Below are 20022 nucleotides of genomic sequence, written 5' to 3' on the forward strand. Positions count from 1 at the left end.
AATTTTGATCTCTATTATCGCTTGTACTTTGTCTTTGTGCTCCTTTATGCACGTGGATGGTTCAGTTATTAATTCATGTCCCATCTGTACCCCATCATTATACCTAAGGATACAGATTTCCGATGTTTTGTTCTGTGTCGGGCTGCTCTCACTCCAAACCTCAGCCGACGATGGAGAGCGTATCTCGGCTGAATCTAGTTTGTTGGATTATTGCTGGTGGATGGGTGTGGCTGCTCTGTGTCACTGACCTCCACTATGTGTAAGTTGTGTTGCGTCGGTCGCCACGGTTGCGCAATTGGCGCATTTTATGGTGGCGGTCGGTTATTGTCATATCTTTCACTGTTTTGCCGGTCCGGACTGGGCCTCTGGTTCTGTGGCCAAGTTCGGTTTGCATCATTATAAGTATTAGTGTTCCACGGCCCCCTGGCATTTTTCCATCTACTATTGCTTGGTGGGCCTGTTTCATATCGGTCATCATACCTCCTTTTCCGGTCATTATTCACCGGCGGACTATTGCCGTTCCGGTCTCTACCTCTATTCCCGTTTTGTACATAATCTTGTCTCCTATTGTTACCTCCGCCGTTTCCATTATTTGGTGGAGGCGTGTTATTTCGACCATTTCTGTAACCGTTTCCGTTACTTCTAGCCTGTTCAGAGGCTGCCTTAACATCCTCCTGAATCAGGTCAATTGAGTCCAGAACAGACAAGAAATGTTCCATATCGTTTTCGGGCACGTGTATAAGTTTTTCCTTTATGTGTATCGGCAAGTGTGATTTCAAAAGTCTGAACAAATCCCGGGATGAAATCTGCTCGTCCCAATAACGGGTCTTATTAATGTGCTTCTCAAAATATTTTCGCAAATTGCCTAATCGTGGAGAATACGGCTCTGGATTATATACCTCCTTCCGTAATCTCTCCTGAATACATGTTGACCAATATTTGGCCAAGAATGCCTTTTCAAATTGCTCATATGTATCGCAACTGTCAGCTGCTTCGGTTGCCCATAATGCAGCATCTCCTTGTATGTAGGACATAACGAACTGAATTTTCTGTGTATGACTCCAAACGCTAGGCAAAATGTTTCTAAATCCCTTGATAAACACTACAGGGTGAACAGATTTCTTCTCCGTTGTAAAGATCTGAAACTGTCGGTTTCTAATCAGACTTTCTTCAATCACTACTTTGGAATGACATTTATTTGTTTCGCTTACATTAGTTGCCTGTTTTGTCTCGCAGTCGCAATTTTTTACTGCTCTATTTATATGTCTATCATTGTTGGACCTGGCTGGCGTGACACACCCCTGCGCGTCGCCGTGCAGCAAGCTGATCTCTAGCTTGGCAAGACGACGGTTGACATTCCGCTGCCATAGCGGAATGTCAGTGCGCACCGCCCCAAGGTTACTAAATAATAAGGTTGGGCAGTAAGCGCTCTGCTCTGCCATTGGCTGGCCTAGTGACGTCAGCATGGAAGCAAGCGCTCACAAGCAGACGACACGGCATGCGCGTTTACGTCAAGTTTTTGGCGGAAGATTTTGTTTATACCAGAAATGAGATGTCTAAACTGCTTTTCTGCTGCTAAAATATTACAGTTAAAACTGATGAGTTATATTCTTTCGCAGCTTATGCCTCATCCATCGGTAAAATGTCAGATCACAACCACACTGACACACACTTAAAATTCGAAGCCTCGGCTCAAATAAATCAGAAACTATTCATTTAATCGCATTGAAATGAATTTACTTAAGAGCTCGAAGTTGCACACACTTGTTTGTAAGAACAGCATTCCTTCTTTCGAAAGCCGCTATAGTATTCATCAAAGTAACTTTATCTGTGTCTCAAAAAAAAAAAAAAACAAAAAACTGTCATCTGTACATGTGCTCTTATTATGAAGTTTCTTATTTGGTGACAGCTTTTCCAGAGTTTCCAGAGATTTCTTATGTAGTTCTCGTTTCTCATACCGTTTGGTTCTGTTTTCTGTTGCGGGTGACACATTGACAGTCGCACTACTGCACGGCAAATTGCGCGAAGGAACTGCATCTGGCTTGAGCATTCTTTTTCGGGGCAAATTAAGCAATTCAGACTGTAAATCCCTTAAGTAATCTTTTTCTGCGAAATGGCGAGAACATATTCTTACATGCGCAACATTTACACTGTCTTTCCCTCAACATTTCGACAACCATAGTTTTTGTAATGTTTCAATACGCGGGAAACTGTGATACATTACGTCAGTTCCCTTTGTGCTCCAGTTGTAGGAAAAACAGCCCGTTACAGCACAGCCTGGCATTGTAAAAATTAATTTTCTCACTCACTTGTAGATTCTCCAATAAGAATTTCACAGGACGAACCATAAACTATAGAGCTGGCGAACACAATGTGTTCCGAATCAAATACCAATTACAGCAAAAACCGTTAACACTCCCGAATTCCGAATGTTTCCGCTGTTGAATGAGTACCTCAGAAGAAAGAACTCAGTCAAAATACTCCTTGAAACACAAAACAACACAAGAAAAACAATCACACACAATTCGAACTGTGTACTGTTTGACACAGCTGCTTCCACCGTGACGTCATGCGCACAACTGAGAAAACACGTTGCTTTCTGCGCATAGCTTTCTGCGCCCCGCTGCACCGCCCTTCCAAGGTCCTGCATTTCCGCATTGGAGCCCGCGTCTTTGGCTTCAATCGCGGCGTGCACTTTCTCGTTTATTTCCTTTTTAAATTCGCTTTCCATTTTGTGCACTTGTTCGGACACTTTGTGCTCAATTACTTGATTTGTGTCAATCTCTAATTGTTCCACCCTGTTGGTCAGTACACTACGGACCTTGAGTACACTGATTTCCTCTACGATACTGGCGTTAGCCACTTGGATACTATCTACTCTTTCGCTTAGTTCTTGCACCGTTTTGGGTATGGTTTCATAGTTTTGTTTCAAACTAACTATCTCACTTTGCATAGCTTCCAAAGATTGCATTAACTGCAAGTCTCTCTCATGTAGGCGTCGGTCACGCTCTGCTTGTTTAGCATCACGTACTCTTTCGCGTTCTGCTTGCATACGGGCAAATTCAGCTACCAATCTCTGGTCACGCTTTGCTTGTTCAGCATCACGTTCTCTATCACGCTCTGCTTGTTCAGCATCACGTTCTCTATCACGCTCTGCTTGCATACGTACAAATTCAGCCTGGAAATTGAGCATGCGCTCGAACATAACTCTTAATGATTGTGCTTCTGACACCTCACCACTCTCTGGTCCGTGTCCAGTGCTTGCGGGTGGCACAGTATTTCCGCTATCAACTGAATCACTGGGTAGCAGTGGCAACATTTCTTGCCCTTCTGCCCCCAGATTCTCACATTGTACTTCCTGAACTACGTCACTAACATTACTTTGTGTCCCACTTTCTAACTCGGTATCACTACTTACTGACTGTTGTTCATTATCCATGTTGATATCCTTCTGACTACGCAATCTAACCATAGTAAACAAAAGAAATAAAATCTGAACTAAATATCCTAACACTCAGGTCTCACTGACATAATCACACAAGAAATGGTCATTTGATAAAACACACTTATTATATACTACAATGACTAACTACTCAAATGTCCTGTTATTTTAAAACAAAGCACTAACAACAAGCACACCACTAATGATCCGAGAACACTGCACTGAGGCTACTGTACTACCCACAGGACAACTACACTGTAGCTTTACCTTTTGGTGATCTATCTTGGGTGCAGCTGCCCCCTGATGTTGTGGTAGGTAATTAATTTTTCGAAATAATGAGCTCTCTTCTTCAGCTTGCCTCTGGGTATATAGTGTTCTCATGCAAAAAAATCATATACAGGTATTACCACACAATATTGGTTATGCAATACATACAATACATGGAAAAATTATTAAATGTTCTCCAACAAAGTTCGACTATAATAATTCCCTAGTTATCTCATGGGTATTTAGTGGCCACTGCATATTCGTGCCCCACGTTGGGCGCCAATTTAACGAAATTGCTGTTTAAGTTAATTTCGTTAAAGAATAAAATATGCTTTTAAGTTAATTTTCTTTACCTTACTTTCTTTGTGTGCGAACTTTGTTGTAGAACCTCTCTCTTATTTACGTGTGGTAATAAAAAATTTTCACTTTCAAAAGAATTACGTACATTTAAAAATTACGTGAACTCATATTAACTGATTAAGAATATTTGGTTGAAAATTAAATTCTTTACATCATTCGGCCTTGGCACACATTTTCTAAATGCAGTGGATTTTTTGTTAAATATTTTTACTGAATTCTTTCCCGGCGTTAGCTTTTGAACACAAGATTATCACTATTAGCAGAAAATGGTTAATTATTACCAAGCTGACATTTAATTATCACTGATCAAACCTACTTCGCTATACATTAAAGTTATTTGAAAGAACCAAAATTGTTAAATTTCAATGTTAACTATCCGTCTAAGAATGCACAAATGTGTAACTATTTTTTAAAATCTCAGTCAGTCTCTGGATCGCTGTAAAAGAAGAACATTCTCTTAATTCACTGTTAATTTTTTTATCTGTCTGTTCCCGATTTACGGGTTTGGTTGATTTTTCCTTTAGCGGAACAATTTTTTAAATGTGCCGCCGCTGCAAATCGATCGGTCGCGTCACAGCCCAGCAACACCGCTAAAAAATGCTGAAAACTCTTTAAGAAATATTATAGATGACATGGGCAAGCTAATTTACATTAATAATACACACTTTTTATAAATTTCAATATATTTTTACCACAACAAATATTCAACTCACATTAGTTCGTAATTTCTCCTTCACTGGCGGCTAAATCTAGATACAGACAAATGACGTCTACCCATTCACCGAAAACATCGACACAGCTTACTACCGCTTTCAGCTCTAAACGAGGAAGACCAAAGAATACATAGTGCATTGTGCTTTTATAGTATTGCTGACTATTAACATTTCTTTGTAATTTCACGACATTATTTCCCTCTGGCTGAATTTCACATCTCTGTTATCTCAGATATTGACACATTTCGCAATTACATATTTAATATAGAAATATTACCATACTAAATATAGAGAGAATATTACGACAAAAAATATTACAATACTAACAAATGTCTTTTACACAAAATTCAATAATATTTTTTGTTAAATAATTACATTATATACAAATTGCTCAGAGTGGCGTATATGGTACACATAAATTTCAGTTTGTTAATGTGTGAGTTTGCCAGGGAACGTTACATGTTCCATCATACTTCATATGCCTTTCTCTTCTTTCTGCTCCTCTTATCCTTTCTCTGTCAATATTTCTTAGTGCTCGTACAGTGTTCACCCCAGCTGTAAATCCTAATGCCTACAGAACTTCACACTTCACACTGTTCCCTCGGTTGTAGGTTGCTATTGCATCATAAATGCCAAAGTGCAGTGTTTTTATGCTTACAAGCACCCTTTTAGGAATCACTTTCCAAATCAAATTGTTTACGCTCTCATTAGGATTCTGCGTCTTTCCGTGTAGACATTTGTGTAACAATTCTGGCTGTGCTAAGTCATGAAAAATTGGTTTTATTGTTCCCTCCTGATTCTTGTACATACTGCATATTACCCGCTTTACACAAGAAGTATAATACTACCAACAACAGGCGCAACACTGAACTAATTCGAAATGGTAAACTTGGACTTTTAGTCCGGGGTGATATGTTACAATACAGCATCACCGGTCTATTGCGGTCTAACTGTGTTGGTGAGGCAGTAAATTTCCACAGGGCAGTGACTGCGTCACTGCAATTCACTTTGGAGGTATGGCGGTGAGACTTGTAGTCCCGTACCACCCTCTGACGGTGATAGTGCTACATGAGCCAGGCAGAAAAATTTTGCCTAACGTGGGCGGGTGTAGGTGTTGCGGTTTTCCCTACATTCTTCCTCTTCTTATATACACGGTTACTAAAACGTGGCATCGTAACCAGAACAAAAGTGTACGACAATATTAAATGGAGCAAGATGTTCGAAATTCTGAGGAAAATAGGAGTAAGCCGTAAGGAAATACGGGTAATATTTGTCACAGAAAACAATGTAGCCAACCCTTGCACACTCGCTGTATGCGTAACATAGGCGCTGTATGCGTAACAGGCCGAGAAAATACCAAGCAGTTCGCCAGGAAGTCACGAGAGGGTGTTAGATGCATTCAGCGGCCGCCCATTTCCTCTGCAGGCGTGGGGGAAAATAGTAATAACTCCACTTCTAGGGCGAGTAGAACAATAATTCAAAGTTTACATTAAAGAGGAATGTTCCAATTAATTTTCGGTAGCAAAAAAATCGTAATTTTTTGGATTTGACCACCTCCGGCTCCCCTTAAGTACAAGACAAACGAATGGTAATAACATATTTGTAGCACCTGAGTGCGTTGCCTGGAACTCCTGCAAACGTAAAGCCGATGGTTCAAGTCTCACTAGCAGTCAGTTCTTTTTACTTTTATTAGAGTTCCACATTTATTATCCAATGAGAAAGTTAATTAAAGAAATGGAATCATAACATTTTAAAATGAAAGTATAATATTCGCGTTTTAATTAATGACTGCACGAAAGCATGGGTATTCAAAATAAGTTAAAATTTGTTAGGAAAATGCGCAACATCAAGCAGGAAATAAAACGGTAGTTCTTTATTTCCAGAGATAGAACTGTGTTACAGAAGTGTGTAATTTCCTCATTCAACAATCAAATTTTAATTAATCCGTATGCAGTTAGTAGTTAAAAAGGAAAAGATACTATTTTTATTTAAAAAGTGAGGTTCAATATTTGTCAATTAACGTTTCCTTTTGATAATAAATATCAAATTTAAATAAAAGTAAAAACAAGTGGCTACTAGTGTGATTTCAAGCAGTGGCTTCACGACTGCAACACTTTCATGCTGCAGGCGATAGTGTTAAAATTTTTTTAAATGTTTTGTACTTAACTAAATGTTGTCTTGACCTGCTCTTTCACAACATGTGTCTCCAGTCGAGCGCATATTGGGTATCATCGGACGTCAGCTCCAGCATCATCCACATCCAGCATTAACCGTTCCTGTACTGACCGACCATGCGCAACAGACATGGAATTCCATCCCAAAAAGTTACATCGGCCCCTGCACAAAGCAAAGCATGCACGTTTGCATGCTTACAGTCAATATTCTGGCGGCTTCACCGGTTATTAATGTATCAGCGTTTCACATTTGCGATGGGTTATATAGCGCTTACATTAAGTTGTCATCTTGCAATGCTAAACACTTACATATGTTGTCTAAACAAATGTATTCCCGAATTTTTATTACCCTACGATAATTGGTTCAGTGTTGCGATTTTTTGTTCGTAGGTTTAGTAACCAACTATAGTATGTTTCTTTTATCTGTCAACAAGCCATTAACGCTGACTTTTACCTGCATCTATACTCAGCAAACTACTGTGAAGTACATGGCAGAGGGTTCTTCCAACTGCAGCACTCATTAGGGCTTCGTTCTGTTGCATTCGCACGCAGAGCGCTAGAAGAATATTTTACTAAATACGTCTGTGCCTGCTGTAATTACTCTGATCTTGCCTAAATCGGTTCGGAGGATGCACATAGCAGTGAAAACTTACAGGTCGCTCTGGAACTACAGTGGATGGGAAATGCTCGACGTTTGGACGAATTCGGCCGTCATTACAAAGACAAGTGCAACAACAGACTGCAATAAAAATATTAGAATAATAATTCACTCGACATCGTGTGAAGCCTTCATTGAGTTTACATGATCCGTTGCGGGTCCCGTCACCTTCCGTCACAGAATAAGTTCCAGGCATATGATGAGAAAAGACATGGTTGCGGACGGTACAACATGGGCAATAACAGAGAAATCAACATTCCTAGTTCTTTAACATAATTTCCGGGTGTTGTGAAATACGAAGTTCGTAACCCGGCTTATATATCGATACTTGTCGGAACAGAGCAGCACGTGGATTGAAAACGGACTGAGCCAGGAATGAAAGCTACTGAGAAAACGAATCAACCGGTGATGAGTGCTTACCTCGAAATACGCCTAGGAACTCCAAATGAAAAAAGTAAAAAAAACGACCGTTTTACAGATGATTTTGTATGTGTTATATCGTTCATTTCACATCGTTCTTCAGTTCGAATTCTGGTTTGGTGAAGCTATCAACGCTACTCTATCCTATGCTAGTTTCTTCAATTCTGCATACCTATATCTCTGCATGCCTGTATCTCATTGAATTGATGCGTGCTGTATTCAACACTTGATCTGATCTCCCCCCCCCCCCCCCCTCCCCCGGGCTGCCCTGTCCGTTTCCCCCTTCCTACTACTAAACGTTACAAAAATAACGATTCACTGACGTCTCAGGATGTGTCATATCAACTTATCTCTTCATTTAATCGGGTTGTGCAATAAATTTCTTTTCTTTACAATTAGATTTAGCACCTCCTCACTAGTTATTGAATCTACCTATCTAATCCCTAGTATTCTTACGCGACACAATATGTCAAAAGCTTGTGGTCTCTTCTCGTCCCAGCTATGTATCACCTATGTCCCAGAGTGAAAAGACGTCGTTGCAAACTGTGACTGGAATTTTATAGTTTACTTCTATAAATAAAAGCGGAAAAAATGCTACGACCACCAAGTTCTAGAGCACTATATGACATCAAAAAAACGGAACGTTGCACAGGTCACATCAATATTCAAGAAAGGTTGTGGGAGTAATCCACTAAATTACAGGCCCATATCATTATCGTCGATATGCAGCGGGATTTTGGAACATACATTGTGTTCAAACATTATGAATACCTCGAAGAGAACGGTCTATAGACACAAAGTCGACACGGATTGAGAAAACATCGTTCTTGTGAAACACTACTAACTCTTTACTCACGCGAAGTGTTGAGTGTTATTGCCAAGTGATTTCAAATTTTTTCCGTATTTCTAGGTTTCCAAAAAAGGTTTTTAACACTGTAGCACACAAGCGGCTTGTAGTGAAATTGTGTGCTTATGGAATATCGTCTCAGTTACGTGACTGGATTCATGATTTCCTGTCAGAGAGGTCACAGTTCGTAGTAACCGACGGAAAGTCATCGAGTAAAACAGAAGTGATTTCTGGCGTTCCCCAAGACAGTTGTAGGCACTCTGCTGTTCCTTATCTACATAAACGATTTAGGAGACAATCTGAGTAGCTGTCATTAGTTGTTTGCAGATAATGCTGTCGTTCATCGTCTAGTAAAGTCGTCAGAAGATCAAAAAAATTGTAAAACGATTTAGAAAAGATATCTCAATGGTGAGAAAATTGGCAGTTGACCATAAATAATGAAAAGTGTGAGGTCATATACATCAGTGCTAAAAGGAGTCCGTTAAACTTCGGTTACACGATAAATCAGTCTAATTTAAAGGCCGTAAATTCAACTAAATACCTAGGAATTACAGTCACGAGCAATTTAAATTGGGAAGAACATATAGAAAATATTTTGGGGAAGAGCAGACCAAAGACTACGTTTTATTGGCAGAACACTTAGAAGATGCAACAGATTTACGAAAGAGACTGCCTACACTACGCTTGTCCGTCCTCTTTTGGAGTACTGCTCCGCGGTATGGTATCCTTTCCACATAGGATTAACGCAGTACATAGAGAAAGCTCAAAGAAGAGCAGCATGTTTTGTATTATCACGAATAGGGTAGAGAGTGTCACGGACATGGTAAAGGATTTGGGATGGACACCATGAAAACAAAGGCATGTTTCGTTGCGGCGCAATCTTCTCACGAGATGTCGATCACCAACTTTCTCCTCCTATTGCAAAAATACTTTGTTGACTCCGACCTACATAGGGAGAAACGGTCATCATAATAATATAAGGGAAATCATAGCTCGCACGAAAAGATATAGGAGTTCGTTTTTTCCGCGCGTTGTTCGAGAGTGTGTAACACTTATATCGATTAGAAGTAGGTTTACATTATGTAACTGTTCATATGCAATTTATGATGTGTGTTTTCTGCATTGTTTAAACTCCTTAATCTATGGCAAGAAAGTTAGAGTTTTGTAATGTATATATGAAAAAAGCAAAAGTATATGTTGAAATGGTAAATTATTATAGTATGAATTATAAAAAGAAAAGTCAGGCTTAGGACACTTGTATTTGTAACATATAAACGCTGTAGAGAATCTCTCCGCAACGGGAATGGCGTGGCCCAAATGTAAAAGGTGGGTTTGGCGGTCGAACTGAGCGGCTCCTTTGTGTGAACGGCACGCAGTATTTGGCTTCGACGGTGCTAAGGGAGGCAATTGGAAGCTGCATAATAAGGGCTTTGCCTCGGATTTGGATCTGGCTATTATTTGGTATTCACGGCATAATGGAATGGCTCTAATATCGTGAAATTCCGACGTCAAGAAAGAGCATTCGTACATCAAGAGCCGTGAGCACAGTTAGCTGCCATGTCGCCTGCCACCAATCATCGCCACTGCTTCACAAACTTCATACATTGAGTTAAGTAATGTATATGGGCATGGACCAGTTAATTTGTGAGTTGTTTCAATAATAATCACTTAAAACATAAATTTGTGGCCGGAACCATATTTTCAGTCCTGATCACGAGCCTACGCAGGGTCCTCACATATGTGCTACTAAAACCGAGTATCCTGATTTAAAAGAACAATTCTTGCATTCATGTGTTTAAAAGTGATTTTTTGTCAAAAGTAAAAGGAGTAGTAAAAATTAAAGCTAAAACCACAAAAGTGAAGTTGGATAGGCTTTTGCTGAAGTATCCTTAGTTTATTATAAAATATAGTTTTGTACGATTACAGTGCAAGATTGTGTAAATATTATTGCAAAGAATACCTGCTTCACAGGTAATTAAAGTTCAAGTACAAATAAATCTTTAATGAACAGATTTACGATAGTATTGTTAGAAGAAAAATAATGAGCAGTTTTCAAGAAGATGTATGTTTGGAACACATCATGAAAGGTTCCTTTTTTGAAGTTAATGAAACCCATGTTGTATTTTATTGTCTTGCAAAGTAATTTAGGAACTTCTCCAAGTGAATGAATGATTAGCTTTTAGAGTTAGGCTTAAATATTGTAATAATCCAAGAGCGTTGACTAGTGAAACTATACTAGTTTATGGGTCCCCGTCATATTCTCCATCTATTAGGAAAAAATTGAACTATTACTGCTGTTAAGGAAAACTGATACATGTAGAGGAGCATAAACAGTGTATTTATGATGTTTTCATCTTTATTTGTGTTTGGCTTATCAGTGAAGATAGAAGCGCCTCCTGCCCAAATTTAGTTCTGCGCTTCACGCAGTGACAGTTTAGTATCTGATTAAGTAATGTTCTTGAGTGTGGTTGTTAGTATGATTTCGGTGCAAATTTGCTCCCCATAATTTACTGGTGTGATTGTTATTGGTAACTGCTGCTAACCCAGTACAGAGTGGACTGTGTCAGTTTGTATTCTGTTCGCTATTCAAAAATGAGTCTCAACCAAAGCAACTTCAATAACCAATATTTAATTTTCTCAAATATATGTTTCCAAATTAATGTGCCTAATTGGACTGGCGAGCGTTCATTTTTCTCTTTCAATATGATTTTACCACTTTCGTTAACTCCCAAGATTAAAGCCCGTTTGGTTTTTCTGTTATTTCACCAAATTCAAAATTATAGTCCGATACCCTTGTCCATTAGACACACAAGCGGTCGAACTTTAAAATCCTGTCAGATGGTAACATTTGCGTGTTTCACGGCACGTTAGAGTATTATATGTGCCTTTCCCGTGACACGACTGAAAGTTCAGTTATTAGGGAATAGCGAGAATGGTATACGTTAGTGTTATAAGTGGAATAATGAGAATTATTGGGAAGAGGTGGCTCGATGAATTCCCTGCCACGCACTTGAATGCGATTTGTAGAGGATCCATGTATATGTACATGTAGATGTAGATGAACTAAACTGATTATCCCATTACATGGTTTCAGTAACCAAAAAGAACTTAAATGTGGCATGAACGTGAAGGCCTCCATGAGAGATTTCAGTTTCATTAACTTCCTTCGTAACATACACTATTTAGTAACATACCAAAATAACCGACGTTTCGACTATTTTCTAGCGACATCTCTGAGGCTTGTAATACTTTATATCACAGCTACAGCCGGAGGGAATATTTCCTCTCTATTCAGAATAACTCTTTTCCTTTGTCCCTCTAATAACATAAAGTAATTGAACTGGTGATAAATTAATGATGTCCACACAACGGTGTTTTGAAGTAGACCGTTTGAAAGCATGAACGCGCCTCTTTTTACGTCAGCTCATCGATCACCACATGAAGACAAATTACATCTGCATCAGCATTTTTCATTTATTTTAACTGAAAATGATACGGTGACAGAGATAACTGTTCAAGTGACCGCCTAATCGATGATAATAGATACCTGCCGAGAAAGAAAGAATGGAAACGCTGCATGTAACTATGAGACTAAACGGGCGAGGTGTGATAAACGTATTACAGCCGTACACAAGATTCCTGGAATTTTGAAAGAGACTTTAACTTCCTTGTGTCATGTCGCGTCTTTACAATTGTTTGATTTAGGTATACTTACGTACTACTACAAGCGCATTACTTCTGCATACAATTAAACTCTGTAGTGAATGATCTTCCCTAAGGCTTTTAGTGTTTTTAGATCTAAAAAAAGGGTTTAACCGTAACCTGAAATTGACTGAATTATTAATAAGGCAATCACATCAAGGCAGATGTTAGGTTGGGTCGTTCTGTAACACTATACACGCATACTGCAATCGTTACCATATTCATTATTCAAATGACTTTTAAACACCCGTTAAAACACAGGCTAGTATTCAATATCGGGACGAAGGTCAGTACAATCTTACCGTGTGCCCTTTCGATCTGAAAAAAATTTAACTAAATAAATCTCTAGCTGATCCTGAGGGGATAAAACTGAAAATTGTTTTTTTTATCTGCACTCAGGATCACTAACAGAATTCTCTTGAAATTGTACACCCCGGCTTTGGGGAAAAATGAAACAAGCAAGCACATATTAGTTTTTTCTAGTTTTGAAAACAACATTACTGGACTTAATCAAAGAGAAATGATATCCATTGTTAATTTTGATGTTTTAAATTAATATGCAAGATATTAAAAATCAAACTGCTCAGGAACTGTAGCAACTGAACTTTCCTGTAAATAAGTAAATATTCGGTTTATAATTCAACTATAACGTTTTCAGTTGCTGCTCTGAGTCCAAATAATAGAACTCTGCCCTAAAAAATTAATTCTTATCTCATAACCAAAGCGTACCCGCTGCTCGCCATAGTGCGTCCCTTAACCAAACGGTCAGGTGAACTTCTTATTATTTAGTCTAAAAAATTCTTACATCCGAGGGTATTAAATATTTGAGGCGACTTATTAGTGTACATTTACTAGATCTACATCAACATGTAAGACGTTCATATTCACAAATAACTCTTGTTGTGCACACCAGACGTCAGTAGCCTGCAGTGGCCGTTCGGATAGCCGAAACACTGAATATTATGTCAGTGTACATCACACATTAAATATGATTACTCTGTTTATTAATTAATAACATTATGTTATATCAAGCAAACAATAGTAAACCAAGAGAGAGGCTCATCTCGATAATACCTACAACTGGGCAATACTTTGAATTAAAAGAATAAATTTTAAAAACCGAAATCACAACTGATATTAGTTTAAATTAAACGAATAGATACTAAATTGATTAGACCTAACATCGGTTTTCATTAATATAAACAAACTCTACTAGAAAAAATTAATTTCTGGCTTTAAACTCATCATTGACACTTTGATAGATCACCTTGAAGATCAACGAAACTGAAATTCCATTCTTCTCTCTTGGGAAGTAAATTTGGTAACGACTTCTTCAAAGAAATTTTCCTTCTTCCTGATATCTCCTAGAAAGTGAGCATCAACTGAAATAGTTCCAGGGTGAGACAGTCTCTCTCTTTTCCAGCAGAATTCCGAGAGTAGCTTTTGACTCTCTTCAGCACTGAAAACCACGTTTCTACTGAAGGCGTACTCACAGGAACTGTACACCGTAATGATGCTAACATATTAAACTGCCGTTAACTTTTGTTTGGCATTTAATTAGTGCTCAATAGTTTTGCAAGTTCACTCATGGTTATATTTCTAAACTCTTCACCACTGTACACTATAGTCAGCTCATTTTTTCAGGTGAATGGCTTCGAAGAACTTTCCACATGCATCTAAGAGACTCGGGAAGTAGCTTTTGATGAACTGGTTAGAAAAATGTCCATAGTTCCCATGTGACAGTAAATTTAAAAATTTCCTTAAGAATACCCTTGAAATCTTAAATCCAACTGGCTGTTAATGTTATCAAACATTTCGCAATAGATGCGTTTACAGTTGATATCTTTTCTCTTAGAAAGTTCTCTTGCTTGAAACACGGTTGCTTGGAAAACTTGTTCACAGTCGTCACGTAGAGCTGCGATGGTGCGGCGAATTTCTTGAATTTTCTATTCGTAGTACAAAGCGTCACTTGCTTGGTTCTGAAGGATGTTGTATAACACATCGGTGAAGGCAAATATTTTGTCGAATGCGTTCAAGATAAAAACAAATTTGAAATCTTCTCAAAGTGCCAAAAAAGTCATCAATAGATGCTAAACCATCAAAATCTATTTCTTGAGGATGTTCTAGTATAGCACTAAACACATGTGCACAATTCCACATCTGCACAGTGTTTGCCAATCTTGATGAGTCGGACGCCCTCAAGGACCGTGTTCAGTATCACCTGGGCATAATAAGCACATAGTGAGATTTGTAGTGTTAGTGATTGACTTGTTGCAGTCATTAAGAGCAGATGGCGCTAAGAAAGCATCTCTGTGTGCAGTATGTTTTGACTCTGCAGGCAGTAAATGCGCTGAGTTTATAGTGAACAGTGATTGCGACATTCATTCTAGGGTAAAATCGTGCCACATCGACGAACACGAAATCGCGTTGAATAGCTGCACCCACTTGAACGGGGCAACACCGTGGGCCTCCTGGAAGCTGGATGGACTTATCGACTGATTGCTGCACGTGATGGGCGCAGTGTATTGGTGGTGTGTCAGTGGTTCCAGCAATGGTCTGTGGAACGTTCCCAAACCTGTAGACAAAGTTCTCGAGGTCTGTGTAGTACATGCCCAAGTCAAGATCGACGTATTATGCGAGTACCGATGGCCGATCGAACTTCTTCAAGTGACGCAATCCGGGCACATGGAACACCTGCTGTGTCACCAGGGACAACTGGGAACCGTTTGCTTGCAGCTAAGATCACGTGTGCCGCTGAACAGGCTACCACTGACTCTACGACACCGCCAAAAAAGAGTCGCTTGGAGAGTGGAATTTCCCTAGGTTATCGTTAGAAGTGGGAAGAGGTTCAAACTGTATGCGAGTGATGGACATACACGTGTATGATGTAGACCTGGTGAAGTGCCTATCTCGGACTGTATTCCAAGACACGCAGGTCCCAGGCTTCATAGAGGCGATGACAATCAGTTACAACTCGCTGTAACATTTGGTGTTTTCGCAGGGTAAAGTAACCATTGTCCGCTGCATTGCCGAGGCTGTTATCTTCGTACTACTGCCATTTCTTCGATAGAAAGATGGTGTGCTTTTCCAGCTGGACGATGCACGTCCACTTACGGCTGCTGGAACCCAAACCTGCTCTTTGTAGTGTAAAACAACTGCAAGATCATCAGGTCTCTCGCCAAATGAACACTTACGGGACGTGATGAAGTGGTAACTTACACGTTCTTCAAGGCCTGGCAAGAACCATTGTCGAATTGCACCAAAAGGCGCAAGATGCTTGGGACAATCTATCGCAGGGTGCCATTCGGTACTTTTATGATCATTTGCATGCGAGAATATACGCCAGCGTTCCGCTTTGTATTGATGGAACTGTTCGTGCTCTTCTTAGTGTGACATATGTATTTCATTGTTTACCATATATTACTACAACGTTGAGCTATCTGTCAGCTCACTTGTCAATAAAATGACTTTGTTCTTGAGGGTGCAGCATCTTTTTCCGGCAGTTTATTTTACATTGCTAAGGGCCATGCCGCAGTGGTAACACCGGGTCCTGGGAGATCACCGAAGTTAAACATTGTCGAGCTGGCCTAGCACCTGAGTGGGTGACCATCCGGTCTACCGAGCGCTGTTGGCAAGTGGGGTGCCTTGTAAGGGAAACTGAGGAGCTACTTGACTGAGAAGTAGCGGCTCCGGTCTCGCAAACTGACATACAGCTGGGAGAGCGGTGTGCTGACCACATGCCCCTCCACATCCGCAACCAGTGACGCCTGTGGGCTGAGAATGACACGGCGGCCAGTCGGTATCGTTGGGCCTTCGTGTCTTGTTCGGACGGAAATTAGTTTATTTTACATTTCGGTATTTGAGAAACGAGATTTAGTACATAGGCATAAGGGTGAAAAATATCAGTACGACTCCGATTAATGCTAGAACCCCATTCGGATTTCCCGCCATAGTAGCTGCACCGTCAGTTTGTGCAATCAACTTTTCATTAGATCCGAATTCTGATAAGAAGTGCCAGATAAGTTCTGCAGAAGCCGGGGCTTGTTTTTCACTACTTATATCACAGAAATCCAAGAATCTTTCCTTCAGCTCCCCCTCATATACATTATGCATGGCAACAGAAAACTGTGCTTTATTTGTCGCATCTGAAGTTTCTCCAACCTTGACGGCAACAGAAGGAACCTCCACAATTTCTCGCTCTATAACTGTTAAAACGGTAGAAACCTACGGCCTGTATTAGATAATTTTGAATTACATTTAAAAACAGTAGACGTTTATATGTGCTCCTCTAAAACAGTGGCACCTTCTATAGTGTACTTCAACAATCCCACACAATTTCCCTGAATCTGTTGTTTTATCGTCTCTTAGAAAGACCAATTCTTGTTCTACCAGAAGAGACACTGCACTGATAAACCTTTTAAGGACGCCCCTTTTCCATCTTACTTTTTGACTGTGTAGAGATATTTCACTTCTAAGCTAGTCAGTATGTGCAATTTCTATTCTATCTTCGCCAGAGGTAGCTACAGCTAGAGGCGATCATAGATGACTAACAGACAGTCCGTGCTCAGTTATCGACTTTAATAAATTTCTCAAATGCCGCTATCCACTTCTGATTCAACTAGTATTTCCATCCCTTCCAAATAATAGACAATACCAGCAAAACCCCACATTTAGGTCGACGCTACCGGCTAACCAGTCACAGTTGGTATACGTACTACACCCAGAATGTATAGTGAACTACACGTCTTTTGAACCAAGTTCGACAGTGTTGGTGTTGGCTGCGCAATCTTATGTCCTTTTTTCTGGGAAAACTGCACAGTAACAGCTTGGGCAAAAGCTCTTTTATTACACAATATTGAACCCGGCAATGCTTCACAGTTGCTAAATGTCTACTGGAATTGGATATATACTCTCTTTCCCTTCCTCTCCCCTTTCTTCTTGTCTGTCTCCTTCTCACCCCTTCTTTGTGTCCAACCACTTCTCCTACTCCCTTTGTCTATCTCCTACTCTTCTCTTCCTCCATATCCTCGCGCTCCCCCTCTCTCTGTTCATCTCCTCTTTCCTCCCTCTCTATGGTCATTACCTCCCTCCCCCCTCCCTCGTCTCTATCCGTCGCCCCTTTCCCCTCTCTCCGATCTTCAGCCTTGTTTGTTGTTATTGCAAATTCAGTTTCCTTTGTAGCATTCTTATTATAAGCCGACGAGCCATAAATACAACTTCCCTGTTTTCTGTGAAAACTGACTGCGAGGCAGAAAACAAAACAGCACATTGCTGTGTATAAGATTTTTGTTTAAAAATAAAATTGATGGCAAATAATGTGTATGGGAGAAACAGTTTGTCTAATGGCTTAAATGCACTGCTCTCGTTGTTAAAGCTGTCTGAGTGAATGAAAACAAAACCGCACATTTTCACAGCACAGCAAATTCCTTCTCACACTCACTTTTAACAGAAAACCTGTACACCGTCGTTAAAAAGAAAGCAAAAAGCGTTTATTAGAATACTGAGGAAAAAATTGAAGTAAACCGGTCAAGAACTTTTAGAAAATTTTGCTAATTACATTTTCCTTTTATATATTTTACATATTTTGATATACAAAATAAATGTAGCATTACATATATGATGGTGGTAGCAACGTTAAACAACTACTTGTGTTTATATAGCAGTATAGAAGATGTAGTTCTACGTTATAAACTGAAGTGCCAAAGAAACTGGTACACATACCTGATATCGTGCAGAGGCTCCGCGAGCACTCAGAAGTGCCGTAACACGACGTGGCATCGACTCAACTAATGTCTGAAGTAGTGCTGGAGGAAACTGACACCATGAATCCTGCAGGACTGTCCATAAATCCGTAAGAGTACGATGGAGTGGAGACCCCTTCTGAACAACACGTTGCAAGGCATCTCAGATATGTTCAATAATGTTCATGTCTGGGGAGTTTGGTGGTCAGCGGGAGTGTTTAAATTCAGAAGAGTGTTCCTGGAGCCACTATGTGCCAATCCTGTACGTGTGGGGTGTCGCATTGTCCTGCTGGAATTGCCCAAGTCTGTCGGAATGCACAATGGACATGAATGGATACAACTGATCAGACAGGATGCTTACGTGCGTGTCACCTGTCAGAGCGTATCTAGACGTATCAGGGGTCCAATATCACTCCTACTGCACACGCCGCACACCATTAATGAGCCTCCACCAGCTGGAACAGTCCCCTGCTGACATGCAGGATCCATGGATTCATGAGGCTGTCTCCATACTCGTACAAGTCCATCAGCTCGATACAATTTGAAACGAGACTCGTCCGACCAGGCAACATGTTTCCAGTCATCATCAGTCCCATGTCGGTGTTGACGGGCCCTGGCGAAGCGGAACGCTTTGTGCCGTGCAGTCATCGAGGGTACACGAGTAGGCCTTCGGCTCCGAAAGCCCATATCGATGATGTTTCGTTGACTGGTTCTCACGTTGACACTTATTGATGGCCCAGCATTGAAACCTGCAGCAATTTGCGGAAGGATTGCATTTCTGTCACGTTGAACGATTCATTTCAGTCGTCGTTGGTCCTGTTCTTGCAGGATCTTTGTCCGGCTGCAGCAATGTAGGAGATTTGGTGTTTTACACGATTATTGATATTTACGTGACACTTGTACGGGAAAATCCACACTTAATCGCTACCTCGTAGACGCTGTGTCCCATCGCTCGTGGCCGCCTACAATACCACCTTCAAACTCACTGAAATCTTGATAACCTGCCATTGTAGCAGCAGTAACCGATCTAACAACAGCGCCAGACACATTTTGTCTTATGTAGGCGTTGCCGACCACAGCGCCGTATTTTGCCTTTTTACGTATCTCTGTATTTCAATGAGCATGCCTATACCAGTTTCTTTGGCGCTTCAATGAGTTACTACATACTACTTGAAATCTTCACTCTCCTTCATACAGATTAGGCAAATCCGTAAACTGAGCACCGAGCGGGGTGGCGCAGTGGTTAGACACTGGACTCGCATTCGGGAGGACGACGGTTCAATCCCGCGTCCGGCCATCCTGATTTAGGTTTTACGTGATTTCCCTAAATCACTCCAGGCAAATGCCGGGATGGTTCCTCTGAAAGGGCACGGCCGACTTCCTTCTCAATCCTTCCCTAATCCGATGAGACCGATGACCACGCTGTCTGGTCTCCTTCCCCACACCAACCAACCAACCAACCGTAAACTGAGCAAGAGAGTACCGTACCATTATTAATGCGCTCTGTGTGTGTATTATATGCCAGTCCTAGCTAGCAACGTTTCAGGAAGGAAAACGTGCACACTGCCCATGAGCAATGGAGGAACGTGCGCAAGTCTCTCGGTGTTCAGCTAACCTACACCAGTATCGCTTCGGCTCGGCTCACAGTGCTCTATCAATAATGTAACGTAATGAACTTATTAGTTCTGCATGTTTCGA

The sequence above is a fragment of the Schistocerca piceifrons genome, chromosome 1 (assembly GCF_021461385.2).
Source record: "Schistocerca piceifrons isolate TAMUIC-IGC-003096 chromosome 1, iqSchPice1.1, whole genome shotgun sequence".
NCBI classification, from domain to species: domain Eukaryota; kingdom Metazoa; phylum Arthropoda; class Insecta; order Orthoptera; family Acrididae; genus Schistocerca; species Schistocerca piceifrons.